This window comes from Leopardus geoffroyi, chromosome B4 (genome assembly GCF_018350155.1).
Source record: "Leopardus geoffroyi isolate Oge1 chromosome B4, O.geoffroyi_Oge1_pat1.0, whole genome shotgun sequence".
Classification (NCBI taxonomy): Eukaryota; Metazoa; Chordata; class Mammalia; order Carnivora; family Felidae; genus Leopardus; species Leopardus geoffroyi.
The window spans coordinates 22478502-22502989 of record NC_059341.1 but is presented as its reverse complement, the minus strand read 5'-3'; the positions used below and the strand labels follow the sequence as shown (position 1 = coordinate 22502989).

Below are 24488 nucleotides of genomic sequence, written 5' to 3'. Positions count from 1 at the left end.
ACAAAGAAACTGGAGCCCAGTGCTTCCTGATCATCTGATTTTATTTTTCCCCTCAAACTGTAAGAAATTGGATTTCTATGTAAAAACTCTCAATTCTACAAAGCTTTGGTGGCTTATCAAGATTTGCAGAAGCCATTGTGCAGGCCTCTCTAGAGACCGGGGGCCCAGGTCCGGTGCCTCTGATCTCTCCTTGCTCTGGCCGACACAAGGAATTACCTGGGAACGTTGCCCAATTTGTCCCTTCAGCTCTTGTCAGAACTTCTGCAATCACGCTGGAAAATACTGGCAACGAGAGTGCACGTGTTTGGGGGTTATTATGCAAATGTGTCGGCAACAGCATTTTATGAAGTATTTTCTCTGAACCACTAAGTATCCTTTCTCTGGGGTGATTTCTAAAGGTCTGCTCCCCAAATGCACGGAGGGGAGAAATTGGATCGACACACTCCAGCTTCCTTCATCGAATGCTAGGAAGGAGCTTGCTTAATAAACGCATTCCTGACAGGTTAGCTCCAGGCTTGACTTAAGAGGTATTGCTCACAAGGAGCAAACCGATGGCTGTTCCAGCCGCCTCAGTTTCTTCAAGTCACCCTTTGGGGTCACACTGAGATGTGAAAGAAAGAAAGAAGCAAGCAAGAAAGCGAGAAAGCAGAAAGGGAGGAGGTACAGATGAGGACTTGAGGCAATAAAGGCAAGAAGTCAATCAAGATTTACGGCATGATGATGTTGTTCAGAAATCCACCCTCAAAATGCACAACAGTATTCACGGTGAGGACCTCGGGGATCCCAGGAAAATGCCCTAAGCCTGAGTCAGAACTGCTCCGCTGCCTTCGGGACCAAGTCTCTGGACTCTTCTGAGCTTTGGTTTCCTTATTTCTCTGCGTGCTTTCGTAAGGGATTTTTGGAGGATTATAGATGAGATAATTGGTGTGAAATTTTCCAGCATCCAGTAAGTAATCACACTTGTGGGCCTTCTGGTACTTATCTGCAGTGATCTGAATGCATGCAGAGAAACTGTCTATTGTATTGTGCTGGCACGCATGAGGACATTTGAGATTTGGAGGTACTATGTATGTCTTAAAAAGCCCTGGTATTCAGGGGCGCCTGGGTGGCTCAGTTGGTTAAGCGTCCGACTTTGGCTCAGGTCATGATCTCACAGTTTGTGGGTTCAAACCCCGTATCAGGTTCTGTGCTGACAGCATGAGCCTGCCTTAGATCCTCTGTCTCCCTCTCTCTGCCCCTCCCCTGCTCACACTCTATCTCTTTCTCTCTCAAAAATAAACATTAAAAAAAAATTTTTTTTTTAAACCCTAGAATTTAATATTTGGAGAAAGGAAAATACTGTATTTACCCCATGGAAGAGGAAGTTTGGTCCGTTTTTCTTTTCTTTTTTTTTTTTTTTTTTAAGTTTATTTATTTATTTGGAGGTAGGGGACAGAGAGGGAAAGAGAGAGAATCCCAAGCAGGCTCTGCATTGTCAGCGTGGAGATGCAGGGCTTGAACTCAGGAACCGTGAGACCACGACCTGAGCTGAAATCAAAAGTCAGACGCTCAACCAACTGAGCCACCCAGGCGCCCCTGGTCCATTTTTCTAATGATATAGAAAAAGTTCAATTAGCCTTAAAAGCGATGTGCCACCACCTGGAGGCTATACTAATTATATTACCTTCAATGAAATTGCTTTAAAAAAAGAAAGTAATTGTTTAAAATTACAGCTTTCTTTGTTTTTCACATCACAGACACAATCCCGCTCTTTTTCTTCCCTAGCGTAGTTATTTTTCTTTATTTTTTAATTAAGTTAACCAACTAATGTCAGCCATTTGTTTATTCACAAAATATCCCATTAAGAGGCATTTATATATTGGTTCCTCTCTGCAGACATTTGCAGTTAGCTGCAGAACCGAGATATTTCATGAAGTAAAAAGAATATATCTACGGAAAAAGTGAAGTTTCAAAAATAGCTTTTGAGACACAGAAAGGAAGAAAAGTTTCATTACGAAAGATATGTACTGATGTGTGCAAAAGGAACACATAAACTTACAACACTTGTGCTTTCAATGCATTCTGTGAATCCGAATTAAAAAAGGATTTGGAGTTTAAAATAATGCTGTCTAAAGCTTTCTTCCACGATCTGAGAGATAAAAAGCGTCATTTCTTTTTTTGCAAAAGGTATCCTGTGACAGGATACTTCTATTCTTGTCTCCCTGTAAGTCTTTACAAATCTGTATAGTCTGTAGATATTTCACTTAGGAAACTGAATTACAGCTCTATAGACTATAACATGAGAGCTCAAGTTCCCTTTATCCTAAACCGATCCCCAGCCACTTGGCAAGGGGTAAGGTTTACTTATAAAGTATACTCATGAGAACTTGACAATGGGTCTAATGAGGATGGCCTGACCTAGGAGGGTGAATTTACTGCTTTTGTTGAAAAGTTCAGGGGTGCCTGGCTGGCCCCGTTGGAAGCACATGCGACTCTTAATTCTTGATGTCGGGGTTGTGAGTTCGAGCTCTGTGTTGGGTGGAGAGAGACAGAGACAGAGACAGAGACAGAGCGTGAGTGGTGAGGAGAGAGACAGACAGACAGACAGATAGATAGACAGACAGAATCTGAAGCAGGCTCCAGGCTCTGAGCTGTCAGCACAGAGCCCAATGTGGGACTTGAACTCACGAACTGTGAGATCATGACCTGAGCCACATTCAGACGCTTAACTGACTGGGCCACCCAGGCACCCCAGTAAACTTTAAAAAAAAAAAAAAGAAAGAAAAGAGGGGTGCCTGAGTGTCTCAGTCAATTGTTAAGTGTCCTACTCTTGATTTGGACTCAGGTCATGATTTCACAGTTTATGGGGATGAGCCCCCCCGTTGGGTTCCACGCTGGCAGTGCAAAGCCTGCTTGGGATTCTCTCTCTTCCTCTCTCTCTCTGCCCCTTCCTGCTTGCACTCTTTGTCTCTCTCTCAAAATAAATAATTAAATTTTTTAAAAAAAGAGAAGTTCCCCTCAACTTAAATCAGGAGACTTAAATATATTTAATCCAAATACACATGATGCTCAGAACCCAAAACAGCATTTATTTAGAAAGCTGGGATCCTGACTCAAATAAAGTCGTTTAGGGGAGACTCTGCTGAAAAAGACTCTGCTTCAGAAATGACTGCTCCTATCAAGAAGAAGGAAAAAAAGAATCGCTTCCTTCTTCAAAGGACAACTACATCAAAACACAAACATGCTCCTGGGCTGGTGTGTGAGCCAGAAAAAGTCACTTTCTCAGACTACCTGAAAACTGCCAGCTGCCTGTGGAAGAACACAGGCTATGCTCCAGGGCGACATTTTTGTTGTAAACTAGGTTGTTTTTTTTTTTTTATTTGAAAGTATCATATGCGTATGATAAAAATAGAAATAGTAGAGAAGTCCAGAAGTTAAAAATGAAAGCTTCTACCCTCCCCCTAGCTCCTCTCTCTGATTTATTAGGCTATCATCCTAGAAATTTTTAAAACTTTTTTTAACGTTTATTTTTTTTCCGAGGCGGGGAGGAGCAGAGAGAGGGAGACAGAAGATCTGAAGCAGGCTCTGTCCTGATGCAGAGGGCCTGATGTGGGGCTCAAAGCCACAAGCCGTGAGATCATGACCCGAGCCGAAGTCGGATGCTCAACCGACTGAGCCACCCAGGCGCCCCTCTAGAAATGTTTAATGTATAGATAAGCACACAGAAAATGGACATGCTTTTTCACACAAATAGGATCCAGCCTTTTTAAAATAAAAGGGCTCATGTTCTGTAAACGGTCCTGCTCATTTAACACATAACTGGGTAATGTGTTCAGACTTGCACACAGGGTCCATTTCATACACCGTCATGGCTGCAGTGAGCTGCCTTATCTCAATGGGCTGTAACACACTCTCAAAGATTCCTATTGACCAAATACGCTGGGGAGTCTTGTCGAGAGAAAATTAGATGATATCTTTCGATGCCAGTAATCCTAGTAAGCTAGCAGTAGTCAATTAGTGATTTGACATGTAGGAATTTGTTCTTCACGTTTGCTGACACATGCACAGATACAGAGAAGGTGACTGCAGCACTGCTCGTACAAAGGAGAGAAAAAAAAAAGCAACCGAGATAGCAGTTAAAACGGGTCCAGTTAACATATCATGGGGCCACTACTGTCATTGCTTGGTAGAAAAAAGAGTTTTATTTTTTTCTTTAAATTTTTATTTATGTTGAGAGAGAGAGAGAGAGAGAGCACACGCACATGAGTGGGGGAGGAGCAGAGAGAGGGAGAGAGAGAGAGAGAGAATCCCAGGCAGGCTCTGCACTGTCAGCACAGACGCAGGGCTCGAATATACAAACCGTGAGGTCGTGACCAGAGCCAAAACCAAGAGTTGGATTCAAGACCGACTGAGCCACGTGCCCCATGTAGAGAGACGAGTTTTAAAAACCTGAGTTCATGCTATTCTTATCATCACAAACCCGGAGACACACAGACATACACACGCTCCACAAAGAATAAATTGAAAATTGTCCTTTACGAGGCAGTTGGCCCGAGATGCTTTCCTCTGCAGTCTTAAAACTTACCCTGAAAAACGATTCAAGTAAAGTTACAATTAGAGGTGAAGGGGGCCCATGCAACCCATCCTGCTGCAAAATTCAAGCAGATGATTCAAAAACAAACAAACAAACCTGTCCCCCCGGAACAGGAGGCTGAATGCACCTTACTAACGACTACTGTGAAAACTTGGTCTGACGTCCAAGTGTCATCGTGAGGGGTGTTTGGGAATGTTCTTAATGTCAAAGGCTGCAAATGACCCGTGGTCCATCCAAATATCTGTTTTCTTAGCCACTCCAAAGATGAGTGAAGCAGCAGCGTGCTTTGCTTGAGTGGCAAGAAATAAGGCCAAAGAAAGCCCTTTCTGAAAAGTTTGGGATGGACCAACAACATCTCGTGCATGGGGGCTTTGCTCTGTCTTGTACCATCTGCGCTGAGCACAGAGCAAGGCATCCGGGCAAGGAAGACCCACGGCTCTGAGGGCAGTCCCACCATTGGGTGCACAGGGGCAATGCTGTCTTGTGGATTTGCGAACCATCGTAAAACCAATGGTGGGAAACAGCATTATCACTTCCGTTGCTTAATCCTGAGCGCGGTGACAAGTGGAAGAGTACTGAGCAAAGGCACCCAGGGGCATGAAGGAAAACCACACTACCGGATTCTAGGACCGGATCTCCACCTACCTTCACTTCCCAACAGACTACACGCATGTCGTCACATAAAATCTTTTCTGTATGATCTCTAGAGAAGGCATTCGCTAAACACATGTAATATTTTACCTCTGCTCTGGTCTCTCCATGGAGGTAAGTGGTTCACAATCCTCTCTGCTAGCTATATGTCTGCTGTCATCCCCAGTCTCCTCCCAGGTCCTTCCGCCATCTAAGGTTGCCCTGAATTCCACAGGTACCATGGCCTCTGGTTGGCCAGATGTCACACAACTGTCACCACAAATGAAGCAGAACTCGTTTTTGGTTTATAAGGGAAGGCCAATTGAGTAACCTCAGACTCAAAACAAAACAAAACAAAACCCCAAACCAAAACAAAACAACAAACAACAACAACAACAACAACCCACTAAACACAAAAGCAAAAATCCTTCTCTCAGCAGGCCATAGATTTTGGAATAACTTCGGGGGAAATGCCACTCTGAAATACAAAATGGCCACGATTCCAAGGCAGAGCCCGGCCATGCTGTTTCACGATTCATAATAAAAACAGATCCCACACAGACGGTAGCTATTGTGGTGAGCACAGCATAACTGAATAAGAGGTGTGAAATCACTATGTTGTGCACCTGACACTAATGTAACACTGTGTTTGTCAACTATACTTCAACAAATAAATTCACACACACACACACACACACACACTAAAATTTAGGGGGGAAGAAACCAAAGCAGATCCCAAATTCAGGTTCCCTGAGGAATCGTAGCTTCCCCTAAATTACATTTCTACCTGCTTCAGAAAAAAGTTGAGAAAAGAAAGGAGAAGGGCGAGCTTGGTTACTGGAAGACGAAAGCGCCCTTCCCACTCCATCTGCTCTCCCCTCAACAACCACACGCTTGCAGAGAAGCCATGTATCTGAGATGACACCATTTCTCAGGATGAGTTTTTTTTCTTTTTAAATAAATAGATTTTTTAAAACTGCTCCCTACCAGTTTCATAACAGGAGCGCTTCTGATGACATTCAATTGACGAATAGCAATGACATACAGCCTGAGCTTTAAACAGCTTCTGGATGGAACTTCCCTCACACTGAAAAGAACTGAGTTGGATCAGGGCCAGAGGAAGCTCTAACTTCCATTTCCTGGACTGAGAGATTTCAGTGTCTTTCCTTCTGAAGAAATAATTTCCATGGAAATTAAAAAAAAAAAAAAAGTTTTAAAACATTATTTAAAGACCACTAATTCCTTTACTAAGAAGCTTTTTAAGTTTGGGTGCTACATTTTATTTGGAATATGAATAGGCCCATGTATGTTCTTCAATGGGAAATCTGTGCTACTGATAAGTAATGAAAGCAGGATTCCAATCCAGGCAATCTGGCTTTTGAATCCCTGTTCGCCCGGCCCCTCTGACTCAAAAGACCTTTACTAACCTCACCAGGTGTAAAAGACACTTCTAGATGCAATCACTGCTTATTAATCAACAAAAAATCTCTGAACAACACAATGAGCTGTAATAAAAAACTTTAATGGACTTCTAAAAAATCCATTAAAAACGGGTCGAAAACTGTAGAAAAAGATGCATTAGTGATTCTGAGCCTGTTTGGAATTTTGGCACCCTACATCTGTGTGAGTTCATGACTCTTTTCTACCTTAAATTTGCTGCTTTGTGGTTCATACTTGGTATTGAAACTTTCAATGAAGTAAATATTTGCTTTCAGACTCACAGATCTGCTTTTGAGATAACCAGAGCTTTTCCGGATGTCCCACACCAGTGCTGGGAACTGCAGGCCACAATGCAGTCTGATGACCACATTTAATTAATTTACTCATTGTCTGGCACAGAATGAGCTCAGCCTCAGCAGCTCCAAGATCAGAATGCCTTCAGAATCCAACTGGATGAGCCTACCCCAATATTCCTGCTAAGAACCCTCTTCCAGGAGTGTGGGACCTGAACAATCCTGAACAATCTGATGTGGAAAATTTGGAAAAATTGGAAAAGTCATTAGGAAAACCCGGGAACTAATAGAGTGTTTTCCCTGGCTAGAAACACTGCTGCTAAAAATAACACAATGAAAAACATATTTGTCTCTTACATACAATGGATGTAGAATATAATTATGGGCTGTTTTGGTGTGGGATGTAGGCAAGGGAGGGAGCTGCCAAAGTCTAGAATACAAAAAGAGAAAAGACATTGTGTCCAACCCCTCGCTCCCTGTGGTGATTCCCACAGCCCCTTGGTGACTTTGTTTCCTGCTCAGGATATACCTGTGACAGCAAAACCTGACTCTTCTTGGGGGTCCAAGAAACATCAGATGCAGGTAAGAGTTAAAACTGTTAAGTCTTTGGGGGTGCCTGGGTGGCTCAGCTGGTTGAACGATTGATTGACTCTCGGTTTTGGCTCAGGTCGTAATCTCACAGTTCATGAGTTCCAGCCCCAGGTCAGGCTCTGTACTGATAGCATAGAGCCTGCTTGGGATTCTCTAACTCCCGCTCTCTCTCTCTGCCCCTCCCCTGCTTGTGTGTGCGCGCTCTCTCGCTCTCTCTCTCTCTCTCAAAAATAAATAAATAAACTTTAAAAAAAGATAAATGGTAAAACAAAACAAAACAAAACTGTAAGCCTTCAAAGTGACTTGAGCTCCTATCAACAGGTAGCAGTGAAAAGTAAACCAACATAACTTCTCCAGCCTGCCTAGAAAAAGCATCACAAGCATAACTAATATAAAAACATGAACGTCCCAACTCCTTTGTTGCGCTTAACATTTTGTATTTGAATTAATTTATAGAAATAATTGTTGCATCTGGGAGTTGTCTCAGTAGCACATTAATTTTTTCGTAGACCCCTTAGATGGGAAAAAACAGCAGAACATGTAGAAGGGCAGTTTACTGTGTTGTGTATTTCAGTACCTCTCTGAGCCACGGTTTCTTCACCTGAAAAGGAGGAATAAAAAGATTCTGCAATCCTCCCTGATCTGTTGCAATAAGACGAAGCCTATAAAACCACGTGACAGAGAATCCAGTACCACAGAAGCAGAGAAGAAAAACAACGGCTAACACGTGGAACCTGAACTCTGAGAAGCACACTACATATTTCGTCGGTTAAACCTCACAACGCCATGATCATCACCGCCATTTTATGGAGGAGAAAACTGAGGCTGAATGATGTGAACTTACTTTCCCAGAGTTAACACGGGTAGGAAGTGGTGAAGCCAGGACTCAAAACCCAGGCATTCCAGCCCTTCCTTTGTCAAAGCATTCGGCAGAAACCGTGGCAGCCCAAGTCTAATGCGGGAGAACAGTTCCGGAGCTAATCCACAGTCGCTGACTGCAAGGTTTTAGGAGGCTCGCATTCTCACACGTTAGACAATTTAAAAAGATATTTTAATGCCTGCCCATTTGCTCCTAGACAGTTCGGGTGTCAAAAGCCCAAGTTCCCATTTCACAGGTTTCTTGCACTTATCCTTAACTCTTCCCTTTAACCTTCAAAAATGTTTTTCATTTCCTTTTAAGCTCAGTGGACAGAACTACTCACATCACAGCCTGATGTCCCCAGACTAAGCCCTTTGAGTCAGCTTTGCAGGAATACAGCTACCTGTAGTGACCACTATCACATCCATCTCTCTGGCAAGATCGCTTACTCTGTCTCACTAGAAATGGATGCAAACAGCCCTGTACCACCAGGGCGAGGCTTTCTTTTCAAAGCATGCTTTAAAAACTACCAACCGTTATCAACCATTCCCCCAACCCAAGAAATCTTAGAATTTACAAGTCCTGCTTCCCTAAAGTCCAGAGACTCCGATATCTCAGGATATTCTCTAGTGCTGTAAAATACTTCTGTGTGAAAAGCACATAGACACCCTTAAAATTAAAAAGTGTGATGTTCATAAAAAGTTCGGTAATATTCCACGGGTTTTATTTTTAGCATTGTACAACTTGAAAATACGGAAATACACGTAGCCCCAATTTCAGGGCTGGTCTAAGAGTTAAAAGAGAGAAAAAAAGAAGAAACCAACATCTGGGAATAATCCACAAATACATATAGTATCTCAGATCATCCTTCTAACCTTTATCTGTAGCACTTTATAACATTAGCACAATCAGCATGATGCATAATGCATCACTTGTTTTTCAGACCTATTCAAAAATCTCAGTTCTTTCAGTAAAAAAGCCCTGAAAACACAGCCCTGAAGCACGCACATTGAACATTCGGTGTGGGAAAGCTGCACTTACTGATTGAGTTCTCCCTACCAAGAGAACAATGCAAAGAAATAGATCTCAATGCTTGCAAATAATTTTTGGCGGTAACTCAGAAGAAAAAAAAAAAAAAACTCGTATTTACCTGTACCCAGAGCTCCACAGGTGAAGCAGCAGTTAAAGTAAAAAAAAATCTAACGCGTCTTCTGGAAGTTTTCGTCTCTAATGGACTCCGGGGTCATCCTTCCGAGCTGTCAGGTAAACCCCCCTCCATGTCTCTACTGTTTTCTTTTGCAGTTTTTCCCAGTGAAACTCTTGTCATTTGCATAAAGCCTTACTTCTAGCCTATAGGACTTTTTGAGTAGCTACTTGTTAAATTGGCTGTCTTGACATGCTCTTTCAAGCATGACATCATAAATCTCCATGGAAACCCTAACCCCACCTGCCTACATGCCAACGTTACCTGTCAGGCAAAGACTTAAACAATCGTCTGAAATTGTTCATTAATGAAACCTTTCGAGGGGCTTTGGATCTCTGCACAGTATAATTTGTGCTGTTGGCAGAGACTCAGCCAAGGACGATGGCTTCATTTTCAAAGCCTGAGCTGTTTTGCAGAAAACAATGATCAAAATTATAGGCATTCGTTAATCTGCCCCTCCCTGTCTAACAATGCACTTAATCGGTTAAAGAAAAACCTTCGGTGGCACATATGCCTCTCTCTGCAGGATAAAGTTACATCAAAAACATACGATTTGAAAAACTTTCAACTGATACTTCTAAGGCTTTTCCACTTTCCAGCAACCCCCTTCCTACTTTTTACCAGCAAAACTTGCAAGACAGGTTCTTTGCTGGAATGTGTGTGTGTGTGTGTGTGTGTGTGTGTGTTTGTAGTTTCTCTTGGCCTCCTGTTGCAGAGGAGGTAGGGGAAGGTGTTGAGAATTTTTTTTAACTCTTTCATAACATACTTGCATCTTTCATATATTTGTACTAACTTACGTAAGTTACCAGAATGACATCAAAATCAATCGAATCAAATTCTTATAGAACCCCTGTTTGCATAAAGCTTCAGGCAAATTTCTGCCAAATTTGTGCCCAGCCCCTCATGGCGACACTGGGCACAGCACTCTTGCTTCTCACTCTAACTTTATTGCGGACACACCTCACACTCCCAAGTCTAAGGCTGCTGACCCTGAGGTATCAGCAAGGTTTGAATGGGACTTGCTCCAAACTCAGGAGAGTTTACAGTGATGTTATCAAATAGCTGTCAAGTGCTACTGCAGAAAGTTCTTCTTTCTGGCTTTCTGGCTCTGCAGGGAGCCGGGAAACATTTGAAGGCAGGCTCCTGCAGAATCTGCTAGAACCCTGCAGAATCTCAGAAGTAGCAGGAGTCAACACTGCAGCCTGCTTTAACATGCCACACAGCCTGCTGCAAGGGCAAGAAAATCAGCAGCATCTTTGAAAGGTCAGAGAGCAAATTTTACCGCCCCCCCCCCATACCTTGCTGAGCCTACCCAGATGTTCAGAGAGAGAGCATCCATAGGTAAAAGCACTCCGAATGGCTCTTTTCCTAGAAAGAATTGTAAATGCTCCGTTTCCCCTCCTTTGACTATTCTGAGAGGTTTGCCCTGCCATCGTTCACAGTCAACAGATGCGACATTACCTTCCGAGGGAACCAAGAGCTACCCTGGTTTAATATAGCAGCCTGAGTTGGAACACTCCTTGGAGGCAAGACTACTGTCAGAGATTCAATTACTGCCTCTGTAAGATGAAAATACATCCAGATGAAGCCCACACTTGTGCTTTACCCACTGGGGCACAAACGCAACATGAAACAAACAAAAACAAGGTATAACCAGATCTAGGCTTTATTCAGTTATTCCTCAAAGTTCCATTAGAGCACACGAAAGTTGATTCGGCAGTCAGAGGGGTTATAAATTAGACCACATCTGCCCTTTGGGTTGTTTAGGAAATTACAATATCTCCGCTTTTACTTACTGAATTCAAGCTCAGAAAAGAGAGTGAGTGAGAACAGTCAGAATCTGTAAGTCAGACAAATGAAGAGAGTCCCAGAAATAACTCAGATGTGAAAGCAACCTGATTAACCCACTCGTCTGCAGGCGGACTGAGGTAAGCACAGACCAAAGATTTTGTAACCAGGGACGACATCATTACCGTGATGATGGAGAATATGGAAATATTTACAGCGGGGTAAATGTGGAGCATAATACTCTCAGCAATAAGGAAACACAGGCTGGGCAGAAAAGCCAAGGTTTGCAAATCCACTAATGATTTTTCCTACTGTCCTTAAATGAGGAAAATGGCGAGCTGGACTGAGCTGGACTATGAGAGCACCGTGATTTGCCTGCCAGCAACTAAGCACCACTAACCAAGTCAGAGCTCAGCAAATGCATGTAGAAGGGCTATTTTGTTTCTAAATGTAGCCACATCAGAGGGATCCATGATGGATTTGGATAGCAAATGGGATTCTTTCTCTTGAATTTGTTTCAATAAACCTTTTATAACAGATGTAGACATCCACTCACTGAAAAAGGCCATGAACGTATAAAGATACAGGTGACTGGTGGGAGAGGTTGGATTTAACCGCCTATGGCCTGAGTTTTTGTTTCTTAAAAAACACACCTGGGTGGCTCAATCCGTTAAGCGTCTGACTACAGCTCAGGTCATGATCTCACGGTTGGTGAGTTCAAGCCTCCCATCGGGCTCTCTGCTGTCAGTGCATAGCCTTCTAGGCATCCTCTATCTCCCTCTCTTGCTGACCCTCCTCTCTCGAAAATAAAATAAACATTAAAACAAATTTTTTAAATGTTTTATTTATTTTTGAAAGAGAGAGAGAGAGAGTATGAGCAGGGGCGGGGGTGGGATGGGCAGAGAGAGAGAGGGAGACACAGAATCCGAAGCAGGCTCCAGGCTCTGAGCTCTCAGCACAGAGCCCAAAGTGGGGCCCGAACTCATAAACCGTGAGATCATGACCTGAGCGGAAGTCGGACGCTCAGCTAACTGAGCCACCCAAGCGCACCAAAACAAAATCTTTAAAAAAAGTAAATAAAATGAATTAGAAGTTGTCACGTGGAAAAGGAATGCTTCTTTGGGTAGAAGAAGCAATATTTTCATAATTAAAATAAGCAATCCTTACCTCATTTAAGTCTCGCAGCAAAAGGTGATATAAGACTGGTTATTATCTTCATTTCATAAATGGAGAAAGGGAGCTTCAACAGCTTAGGTCACTTGAGTAAGTCTGCATGCCCACTAAGTGTGGGAGTGTCCCTTTTAATCCAGGCAGACCCAAGACTGAAATCCAAAACACATGTGCTTAACCACCAAGCAGTTATCCTGGTTTAATAACACTGCTCACAATTGAGGACACTAAAATCCTAACTAACCTAAGTCATGCTAAAATGATTTGTTTAGTAAAGCCTGAAGGTGCACATTGGACTGCAAAGGGAGCACGTTGGACTGCACAGACTTTCCAGAAATCCTCCCAGAAACACCACGCCCACAGATGGGGCTGGGCTGGGGTCTGGAAGAGTCGGGACAGGGTGGGCCATCAGCACAGCAGCCTTGGGGGGTGGGGGGTGGTCTCTATTTAGCTTCAGGCTGTACGGAGGCCTTTGACAGTGGTCCAGAGCAGGATTAATGTATCACCACTCGTCCACCCCAGGACAAACAGACCAGTAACATGCAGAGAAGGCTAATGAAACAGCGGACACTCAAGAAGGAGGCACAACCTCCTAAAGTTCTGGTCTAAAGAAATACGGACAACCGTTAAAAAGGAAAAAAAAAAGTCAAATATACATTTCTTAAGTCCAGCACAGATTGTATGCATCACCAAAAGAAGAAGGGTGCTTTCATTTCTGAATCAAACAATGAAAACCAATTGTGGTAATTCCCTAAAGCTTGAACTTTGGCTCTATTTTTGTTTGTAGTCATTGTTTGCTTTAGGGATGGTCCATTTACATTTGGTCAGCTTTTGCTACAGCGCTGGTTAATTTTCTGTGTCAACTTGGCTAGGCTGTGGTACCCAGCCGTTGGGTCAAACATCTGTCTAAATGTTGCTGTGAAAGTATTTTTTAGATGTGATTAACACTTAAATCAGCAGACTCTGAGTCAGCACACTCTGACCATAGTGTGGGTGGGACTTATAGTCCCTTTGGGGAGCTGGCGGGGTGGGGGGGGGGGAGTGGGCAGAATCTGCCTCAAGACCTAGAAACCCTACCTGAGTTTCCTGCCTGCAGATCTTGAACTGAAGGCTGCAGCATCAACTCTTCCCTGAATTTCCAGCCTGGTGGCCTGGCCCCACAGTCTTCAGGTTGCCAGTACCCACAACTGTGTGAACCAATTCTTCAAACTAAACTAAATATCTCTCTCTCTGTCTTGCTCTTGCTCTCTTTCCAACCGTTTCTCTGTTTCTCTGGAGAGCCCCGACTAATAGAGCAGATAATGCCAATGGGTATCTGCCCAGTCTTATTCTCTGGTTCCAGTTCTCTTCTACCTCCAGATGACTGCCTGACACTCATTTTTACTTGGAGCACCTACTGTCATTTCAAATACTGCTTGTCACGACTAAAACTTTGTTTAGTGTTTATTGAGCATGAACTGAATTTAATAAAGAAGAGATATTTCCTGTGAAATTAAGATAAAGGAATATAATCAAGTTCACTGAGTATTACACTAAATATCAATGGACTAAATTATCCCATTAAAAGACAAAGACTAATAAGTTGAGCTAAAAAGGCAAAACCAACTTATATGTAATTTCTAATCAACATACTCAATATTAATAAAGAAAACTTGAAAATAGATGAGTACCATCTGTCTATGCCAGATAAATGTAACGCAAAGTGACAATATTAATAATAAGAAAAGTTAACAAACACTAAACTGGATACAGAGGTCATCTGGTAGTGTAGAAAGACAATTTATGAGAAAGGAATGATCATCAAAAATTTGTTTGTAACAAATAAAGCAAATGAAAAGCTGTAAAGCAAAAATTCTTAGGAATGCAAGAAGAACAGGATAAAAATATGTTGGTAGTGAGAGACTCCATGATACATTGTTTGAAACTGAACAGCACTAGAAAAAGTAAGGGCCACGACAAAATAAATGAAACAAACAACAAACCTGATATAGAAGTGTACACATGTATGTGTATATATAATAAACATAAAATAGGCAATTTCTCAAGAATACATAACACAATTCTTACAAATGCTGATTGTGCATTTGACTATGCAACAAATTTTAAACAAATCCTTAAACGTCTTAAAAAGCAGTAATTTTACAGACTGCATTCTTTGATCACATCCAATAAAATTATAAATAAATAATAATCTCAACTATTTGGAAATGAAATACTCTTGGAAAACCCTTAAATCAAAGGAACAAATCAAAATTGAAACTTTCAACTGTCCTTAAGGAAATGAAACAGGAAATTTTCATACAAAACTTCAGGACACAGCCCAACCTGGTGTCAGGAAATGTACGCCCCTAAATGCCTTCATTACTAACAAGAAATACTAAAAATAAATGAACTTGATAGTCACTTTAAGAAATTACAGAAGATAACAAAGACAACTTTAAAAACTAGGAAAAGGCAGGTAATTATGAAAAAAAAGCTGAAAATGATGAGACAGCAAATCATAATCTGGAAGAGATAAATGCAAACTAAGTCTTTGAAAGAAATCAATATAACAAATAAACCTGAGGTGCCTGGGTGGCTCAGTCAGTTAAGCATCTGACTCTTGGTTTCGGCTCAGGTCATGTTCTGCCAGCTAATGAGTTCAAGCCTGGCATCGGGCTCCGGACTAACAGTGTGCAGAGCCTGCTTGGGATTCTCTCTCTCCCTCTCTTTCTGCTCCTCCCCACTTGTGCTCCCATGTGCGCACACACACACACACACACACTCTCAAAATAAATAAATAAACTTAAAAACATACACATAACAGATAAACCCAAGAGAGGGTGTAAAAATGGCATTTGCTCTCAAAGCTTATGGGGCAACTCAAGGTCATGGTACTCAACCGGAAGTAAAACAGATGCTGTGTGGAGTAACTGGAGAAAGAACATGGACACAGGGCAAGTACATTCTGGACCTGGAAGAGCATTGGTCTTCGCACATTCAATGCCCAGCGCCCATTTGCATAGGAGAATGTTCTGGTAGAGTTGAAATGTTTAAAAACAAAAAGGAAAGAGAGAAGGCGAGGAGGGACAGAGGGAGGACAATGGACCCAAAAGATGGAATCAGTGAGCAGTAATGACGGCACGTACAGCCCATTCATGTCTCCCGAACAACCGCTACAACAATACCACCCCATCCACCTGCTCCTCTCCCATCAGCGTCCCGCGTTGTTTGAGTAAAACCGGTGACTGCTCCGGCTGTGACCTCGGGAAGTGCTCATGGAGGAAATCCTTGTACATTCCACTGGCCCAAAAATATCCCTTTGGGGCAAGTTTGACACAACTAAGTGTGGTAAGCTGTATTCATCTCCACACTGTCAAAACCTGTGGCTCAGTTCAAAGCTCCATGTGACGGCCCCTGAGCATTACCCACTGTTCACAAGTCACCTCCACGCTTGCACACTGGTTGGAGCATACCCCTCGAACATCTCACATCAGGGGAAGGGCAGGAAGAGGAGAGGGCAGGCCTGATAAAACAAAGATACTGTGAGAGGAAGGCAAAAGGAGGTTGGTGCAAAAGTCCAAAAACTACACAATTTTGTTGAAAAACCCACTGGGCTCCAGACCAGATTTTTTTCCTCCAAGTCCCATCCCTATAGCTGATCCCAAGAGTTAACACCCATCCCTCTCGTGACGATGACTAACATGCTTCCGTGGCAGTCCACTGGTCTTTCAGTGGTTCCACGCTTATGGACAGATGACACAGGGTGCTTAGTGACTTGCTCAAGGTCTGGGCACAGGTAGGAGCTGAGTAAGGACATGGGGTGCTCATTGGGCGCATTTGCCTTCTCCACTACCCCAGCCACAGCCCTTCGTCCCTTCATCCTTCTCCAATTAAACCCCAAGTCATTCCCATTTTTCTTTCGAGTATCTGACGTGCGTGTCATCCTTCAGTGCTGGCTGAGCTCCATGCCCAAAGCCTTATCACTATGGCCCGGATGCTGCAACTATTTCCAGGCCAGGACCCAGGCTGTTCTCACGGTCCCTCCTACATAGCACCGAGCAGATAACCTTTCAACTTTGCTTTTATTCCACTTCTGAGCTCAAGACTACAAGGTTGCCCTGTGTCTGACAGTCCAAGCTTTCTGCTGACTTTCAAGGTCCAACACAACCCGGCTGTCCTCTGCCTGACTCCCCTGTCTTCCCCCTCTGCCGAATGACACCATCACCTCACTTAAACTGGCCTACCCCCTGATTCACAGGGGAGCCACCTCTATTCTTGTCTCAACATTGGCTCTTCCTGTCCCCCTCCTCCTCTATCACAATGCCTTCATGGCTGCATTCTATCCATTCAAATCATAATCCATTAATCTCCTTGCCACGGATATTTGCTGAATACCTACTATGCCCTGGGGATCGAGGAAATAGATAATTAGGACAAGTCTGTCTCCAGGAGACCTCTATCATTCCAAGAGACACCATTCAAATGTCCATCTCTGTGTGAAATCCTCCCCCTCTGCTCTCCCACTGCTCTGAACTCCAGCAAGCTTTTGAAGTACATACTCCCATTCCCTGGCGTGTCTCACAGAAGAAGAGTCCCCAAAGCAATAATTCTGTGGTCAAACAGGCTTGGGAAACATTATGTTTCATTCCTCACCCACCTGTTCCCAAATCTCCAAATGAGACGTAGAATGCCTTTTAGCATATTAAAAGATCGGATAGACCCTGCAGTGTAGAATTTCATTTAACTCTAAATAACCCAAAATATCCCCAAATTAGAAACTTTCTCTCCATTCCCCAAACAACTAGTAACAGCCTGGGGATCCAGGATTCAGCAGAGCATGTTTTTACAAAATGCTGATCTAGATCACTGCAATTTCTTTATTTCATTTATTCTTTATTTTTTTATAGTTTATTTATTTATTTTGAGAGAGAGTAAGCATGAGTGGGGGAGAGGCAGAGAGAAAGGGAGAGAGAGAGAATCCCAAGCAGGCTCCACGCTGTCAGCAGGCAGGCTGATGTGGGGCTCAGACTCACAAACCATGAAATCGTGACCTGAGCCGAAGTGACACATTCAACTAACTGAGCCACCCAGGTGCCCCTAGATCGCTGCAATGTAGAACACACACTGTTTTATGCTGCCCTAATGCATACTGCCCTCACCCCTCCAGGATAATGCTCTCCTGAATGCAAAGGGTTTTGACAGGTACTCAGGTACCTGCGATCTATTTGATAGGATGTATCATCTCATGTAATCCTCACCACAAAAGTATTGTCAGTCTCATTTCTGCGGTTAAGAAAAGCCTCAGGAAAACAGATGATTCACCTACACTGCACAGCTCAGAGCGTCCAGCATATAAAAAACTCAGTTATATGGGACCCCACGGTTATCACTCAACAGACGCGCCCCCGGCAGGGCAGGTACTGGCTACTCTACACATACTGCCTGATGTCAAGCTGACAGTGTAGGTCGATGAAAAACAACCATCTGATTGAATTAATCCAAGAAAACACCTGCAGGAAGGATGAATAAGGGCAAAGACGCAAGCCGGCTACGAGAAAGCAGAGGACAGTCTAAACGCCTGTGATATGAGTTCTGTATCAATCAGCTGGACTGAATCATATTGGTCTTTTCTGGATTCCTCTATACTGCAAATCTCCATCTGACCTGGTGGCAGTTTTCTCTAGGTTTTGCCGATCACCACATCAGAGGTGTCTCCTGCCACCGCATAGCCACACTCGGGTTTCTGACTCCCCTTCACTTCCCACCTACTCCCCGACACTCCTTAGCAGGTTTTCCAGTAGAATCTTATTTTGATTTGCTTTCAGACCTCTTCTTAATATAGCACTGTTCTCTTGCTCTTCCTTCCACTAATTAAAACGAAAGCTAATGCAGAGTTTGGTGGCACCCAATTAAACATGGATCAAAAGCCATGTGTTACGAATGATCCCCATTTAGGATTCCTTTCGTGTTTTTCTGTATCCTCTGTGATTAACGTCAACTTCCAATCAATTTTGCAAGTGAAAACGCAACTCCTTGAATTTAGTCTTTTTGATCGCTGAGTGTCCCCTCACCCTGCCCCCAGATGTCCTACTCTGTCATATTCCAAATCTTCAGAAATGCATTTCCATCTCCTTTAAGTCACAATTCAAAATATCAGTCCCCTGGGAAACATTTCCAGCTAGCTCCTTCATCTGGTGCCTCAAGTAACATCATCATCTGTGTTGTAGTAGACGGCTTTCTGCTTATTTTTTTCCCATTGTTTTTCATCACGCCCAAATTTCGATGACTATTGTTTCTGATTGCATTCTGATTTCTCTTAGACATAGCCAAGATTTGGAATTTCTGAGGACAGTTTTTTTATACTGATTCTTTCCATCGTAATTATATCCTTTGTTCACAGGCTCCAGCATTTCATTACATCTCACTTCATTAAACGCTCCCATATATACTAATATAAATTCTCTAAATGCAGCTTGTAATTTTGTCATGACACCATGATCCTTCCATTTGGAGGTGTTGCTCTGGCAATAGTAACATCTTCTCAACGTTCACGTTCCGTAGATACTTAAATCACTATTTATGTCACTGCTTCTTTGGTGCCAAATTCTTTTTCTTTCCAGAACTATTGAAGGCCAATCTAATAGGAGGCGGGCATTTCAGCCACTGTAAGATGACCACCAAATTGCATACTTACGACAACGGCCAAACCGGTACCCCCATTCCAACCCTTCTCCATTTTCTCGACATTTTAGATTAATGTCTATTGGTTTTGCTGTGCATCAGAGAGATGGTGTGATCTGGAGGCCAAAAAGAAAGACCTGCCCCACAGCCAAATAATAGGATTCAGTACCGGTGACTTGCCCTGTCACTGTGAACAAGAGCTAAGTAAGCTGTGCCTCAGTTTCCCATTCTGTTAAGGAGAGTTCATAATATTGCCTACCACGCAGGGTTGTTGAGACGGTGAAATATACCAATATGGGCAAAGAGCAATAGTATCATAATATTAACTGAGGCCAATAAGATGTTCTCCTTGCAGTCTTTTCCACTGTTTCACCACTATAAACAGCGGTCAAGAAAACAGTGCTAAAAAAATGCTGAACATTTAACTAACCTCCATGCTCACGTTCTCCATCTGGGTAAGGGCCTTCTTCCTCCATCCCACTGTGGCTTATTGTTAGTATTTGCTCCACATACCTTGTAGTAGATTTCTTTTATTTTTTTAATTTTTTTTAATGTTTGTTTATTTTTGAGAGAGAGACAGAGCATGAGTGGGGGACGGGGAGAGAGAGAGGGAGACACAGAATCCAAACCGGGCTCTAGCCTCTGAGCTGTTAGCACAGAGCCTGACTCGGGGCTCGAACTCACGAGCCATGACATCATGACCTGAGCCAAAGTGGGACGCTCAACCAACTGAGCCACTCAGGCGCCCCTCTTGTATTAGATTTCTTAAGCGCCAAAATGCTGTTTCCTTTTCCCTTAAGGTTTAGGCAAGAAACTGGTCTGTAAATGCATACTTAGTCATTAGTTTTGAACAGCTCCCTGGTTCTTGCTACTAAATATGGCTGTTCTCCCATCATTTTCCTTTTTGGTTGAGAATAAATTAGTAGCTCTAAAGAATTTCTTAGCTGGGTTCTATTGCTTTAGTTTAATTTATAAACTTTTCATTTGTGTATTTATTTATTTATGAAGCATGTATAATTATTTAGAACCTGCTCCCTCTACAACTTTAGCCTTTTATCCACATCTTCACGAGGGCCCAAGGCTTCCACTAACGATGGTCTATGGTCTTAGTGTGCCTTTAGTTCCAATTAGATCACTTTCCAGGCTTCACTGACACACATATTCATGAATGTAGATGCATATTTGAGAAATTCTAACACTTCACATATATGGATTGATTAGGATTCGAACAAATGTGATAGGAAAAGAACGAATGTGATAGGAAAAAAAAATCTGATTGGGGCACTGACTGGCTTAGTCCATAGACCATGTGATTCTTGATCTCGGGGTTGTGAGTTCAAGCCCCAGGTTGGGGGTAGAATTACTTAAAATCTTAGGGGCGCCTGGGTGGCTCAGTTGTTGAGCATCCGACGTTGGCTCAGGTCATGATCTCATGGCTCGTGAGTTCGAGATTTCATGATCTCAGATTTCAGTTTGTGAGTTAGAGCCCCCCGTCGGGCTCTGTGCTGACAGCTCAGAGCCTGTAGCCTGCTTCATATTCGGGGTCTCCCTCTCTCTCTGTCCCTCCCCCACTCGCACTCTGTCTCTGTCTCAAAAATAAATAAACATTAATAAAAAATTTTTTAAAAAAGAATTACTTAAAATCTTTTTTCAAAAAAAGGAAAATAAACCATCTGATTAATTTGGAGTTTTCACACATGACGTAGGGACGACATCAATTTCCCAAGATATACAATGATACCCTGAGATCTACTGCATGAGGAATAATCCAGTGTGACTGAAATTCTGCCATAAAAGTTTATCAAAAAAAAAAAAAGTCAAAGATGCCACTACATAAAGGTGTAAATATATGTTAATATATTTATATTACATTTAAATGTGATTAATGCCATTGTACAGATAAGTATAAAGTTCTGTGTATGCATGTGCTATGTGCTGATGAAACCCTAAATGTTTATTTAGCATGAGCAGGGGTTGGAGCAAAGAGAGAGGGAGACACAGAATCCGAAGCAGGCTCCAGGCTCCAAGCTGTCAGCACAGAGCCAGATGCAGAGCTTGAACCTACGAACCGTGAGATCACGACCTGAGCTAAAGTCGGATACTTAACCAACTAAGCCACCGAGGCGCCCCACTCACTTTTCAGTGTGTGGCATTCAATGTCTGTGGGTCACATAGCGAAGCCTTTTAAATCATAGGCTTTCTGTGATTAGATGAGTTGTGATCGGGTATTAACTGTCTCCTCCCCTCTATTAACCCTGCTTTGCATTCAAAAAGCTTCCCCTGTGGAAGGTGACGTCCAGATCATACAAATTATTGGTAGCAAACAATACCTGCGTACACAGGTGTAGAAAGCGGAAGCAGAGTTGATAGAGGGAGGTTTGCCACCAACAATCTGCACACTCATTCATTCATTCAACAAAAACTGATCATGCTTAAGTTACGTTCCATACTCCCTTAAATGGTGACTTTACCAAGGTATTTAAGACAAGGTTCTTGTCCTCCAAAATATTCTACGTGGGAGAAAGAAACACAAAGAGAAGTACAATAAAGGCATGATTAGATACTACAATATAAGTACTGCAAGACGTTATGACCAACTCAGAAGGTGCGACATTTGGGCTGGATCATGAAGGATCGGTATCTGTGCACGAACGCCGTATTTCTTTTATTGACTTGATGGCAGGGACCACGCCTCATCACAGCACCTTTACCATGGCAGGTGCCAAATAAATACATATGGGATGAATAAGTGAAAGAAATCCAAATTTTAAGCTTTTGATGAAGGAAAAATCGAAATAAGTTTCGGAATTATAATAAAATTACGCTCTGACGATGGAAAAAATAATCTTCGGGTACTCAAATATGTGTGGGCAGAAAAGAAAACTGCCTTTAAATACTAATCTGAAAATAAGAACCACCGAGACTCTTCTTCTGGATACCATAGACCAGAAGATTGTAATGCCACGAGCTGCCATTGAAACAGGAGGAAGATCCATCACTTTCTGAGGCTGTTTTTCAGTACTCTGAGATACTGAGATTATTGTCCTTTGACAAATGGGGGAACTGAGACAGAGAAGGATGAAGTCATTAGCTCCAATCCTGCAATTAGCACATGGAGGAGGCTGGATTCCGACCCAGCCCTGCCTTGTCCCAGAACCACACCCTTAGCTGCCAGGCGATGTAGCTTCACCCCCTGACTGGCCCACTCAAGTAACCTTTACTACTACTATGCAGATAAACACTATGCAACATTAATGGTCATCTGCTATCTTTGAAGACAGGTGGGAAGGAGGTTGCTACTAAACATGGCTGTTCTCCCATCAGGAGACCTCTGTTCAATAATTTAGACTGAAGAAAATTCTTGACTGACTTATTTTCAAAGGCCCAAATTCAAGTTTTCAACCATAAACCTTCCAGCGTCTGGACTCAGATTCTGAAATGTAAGGTATGCTCTAATTCTCCTTATGTTTAATACCAAGGAACTGGAACCTAGATGCCCTTGGGATCCAGATACTTCAGGTAAGATGCTGGCTGCCGCAGTTACCATCTTCCTTTCAAACTCCCCCCAGTGTCACTCTGTTCATGAAGGCCGCTTCTCTGGGAGGCAACCAGGCAAACAGCCACCAGAAGAATATGTGGTGCTGAGCAGCTCAATATTAGATAAGTGGTCAGACTTGTTTATTTGAATTCCTCCTTATGGCTGGTCATCTGATCTTCCTGCAAAGGAAGCCTGGAATAATCCACTTTAAGAAGGTCAGGGAGGAACAAAGGGTATCGTGGAGAAGAAGACAGGAAAGAGGAACCACGCAGCAGGAGAAAAAGAATAGAAAAGCCAGAGGATGAAGTACTGCCCATAGGAATTTCCTAAACCATTACCTGAGCTTATCTCTGATTAGGGTTCATTGGTGACACTACAATGGAATGAAAAAATATACACACAGATCCATGCATCAGACTCTATCCCTCTCTGGATGGTCAGCTTGGAATACACAAGAATTCAGCCTGAGTTACCCAATAAAGGGACAGCTGACCAGCCATGGCCACACTACACCTGTGGCAGACATGTATGGGATAGGAGATGAGAGGTTGGGGCCACTAAGCCACAGTCATTATTCCCTGTCATCTGATACCATGCACCCTTCAGGTTATATTTAGGCTCCCCATGTGAGAGTTTTAGCCAGTTACTATCATCATAGCAGTAGCAATAGTTATGAGATGATAAATAATAACAGTAATGATAACAATTGAAATGTTTTTAGCATGGAAAATATACCATTTTGAAATACTAATTTCTCAGCAAAATGAATACATTTCTAACTTAAAAAAATACATTCCACCTTCCTCATTCAACACATAATCAATTTCCTAACCTCCTTCACCATGACCGCTAGCCCCATAGTCTCTCTCTCTCTTTCTCTCTCTCTCTCTCTCACACACACACACACACACACGCACACACACGCACACACACGCACACACACACACACAACCTCACCCTATCCCTTACACTTCATGAACAGACTGGTGGAGAGGAAAAAAAATTTCCTCTACCCTTCTAGGTTTTTTGACCGGTAAATTGACATAAAAGAGATTAACGAAGAAAAACAAATTTAATTATGTATGTATGGGAGCCCCATAAGAATATGAGACCCAAGGACATGTTGGGTCAGTTGAGGCTTATATGCTATCCTGACCTAGGGAATGGGATAGGGGCTTAGGGCTTCAAAGGGGAGGAGGGTGATTCACAGGACAACAAGGAGAGATGATGCATAATTAGATATTCGCCCTGCCATACAGATAAGTATTCCAGAGAAAAAGTAATCTCTGGTAATAGCTCTTTCTCTGAGCCAGGACCAGTATCCAAATTATTTTAGGCCATAACAACTTTACCTTGTTTATTATGCTTTTCTTGGTAACTTCCCATAATTGACTCCCTACTCCTAACATCTTTTGTCTTTAGCTGAACATGATATTTAAGGTGATGGCTTTGGCCATTTTAGGGAGTTACTCAGAGTTCCTGGGTCTCTCCCATGTATACACAGGAAGCATACAAATCATTAAGCTTTTGTTTGTTTTTCTTCTGTTAATCTGTCTTATATCAATTTAATTATTAGTTAGTCAAAAACCTAGACAGGTAGAAGGAATTTGTTGTTTTTTTTCCTCACCACACTACATGCTCTATAGGCAATGATCAACTTAAAGAACAGTGAAATAAACAAGGGTTCTGAGCTCAGACTTAACCAGATTCAAATTCCAACTTTCCCTTAGCAAATTGTG

At 42.6% G+C, this 24488-nt stretch overlaps 1 protein-coding gene across 14 annotated transcripts in view; it reads right to left on the bottom strand.

Annotated features, from left to right (window-relative positions):
• The window catches only part of KIAA1217 (KIAA1217 ortholog), a 451458-nt gene that overhangs the window by 267276 nt on the left and 159694 nt on the right, over positions 1 to 24488 (bottom strand). Inside the window, exon 1 of one of the 14 annotated variants that reach the window (XM_045462893.1) lies at positions 9537 to 9877. The exons of the other annotated variants lie outside the window; for them this stretch is intronic. The gene's annotated coding sequence lies outside the window, so the exon portion shown is untranslated. Of the gene's footprint in view, positions 1 to 9536; positions 9878 to 24488 lie in introns of those variants that run through there. 14 annotated transcript variants of the gene reach the window in all.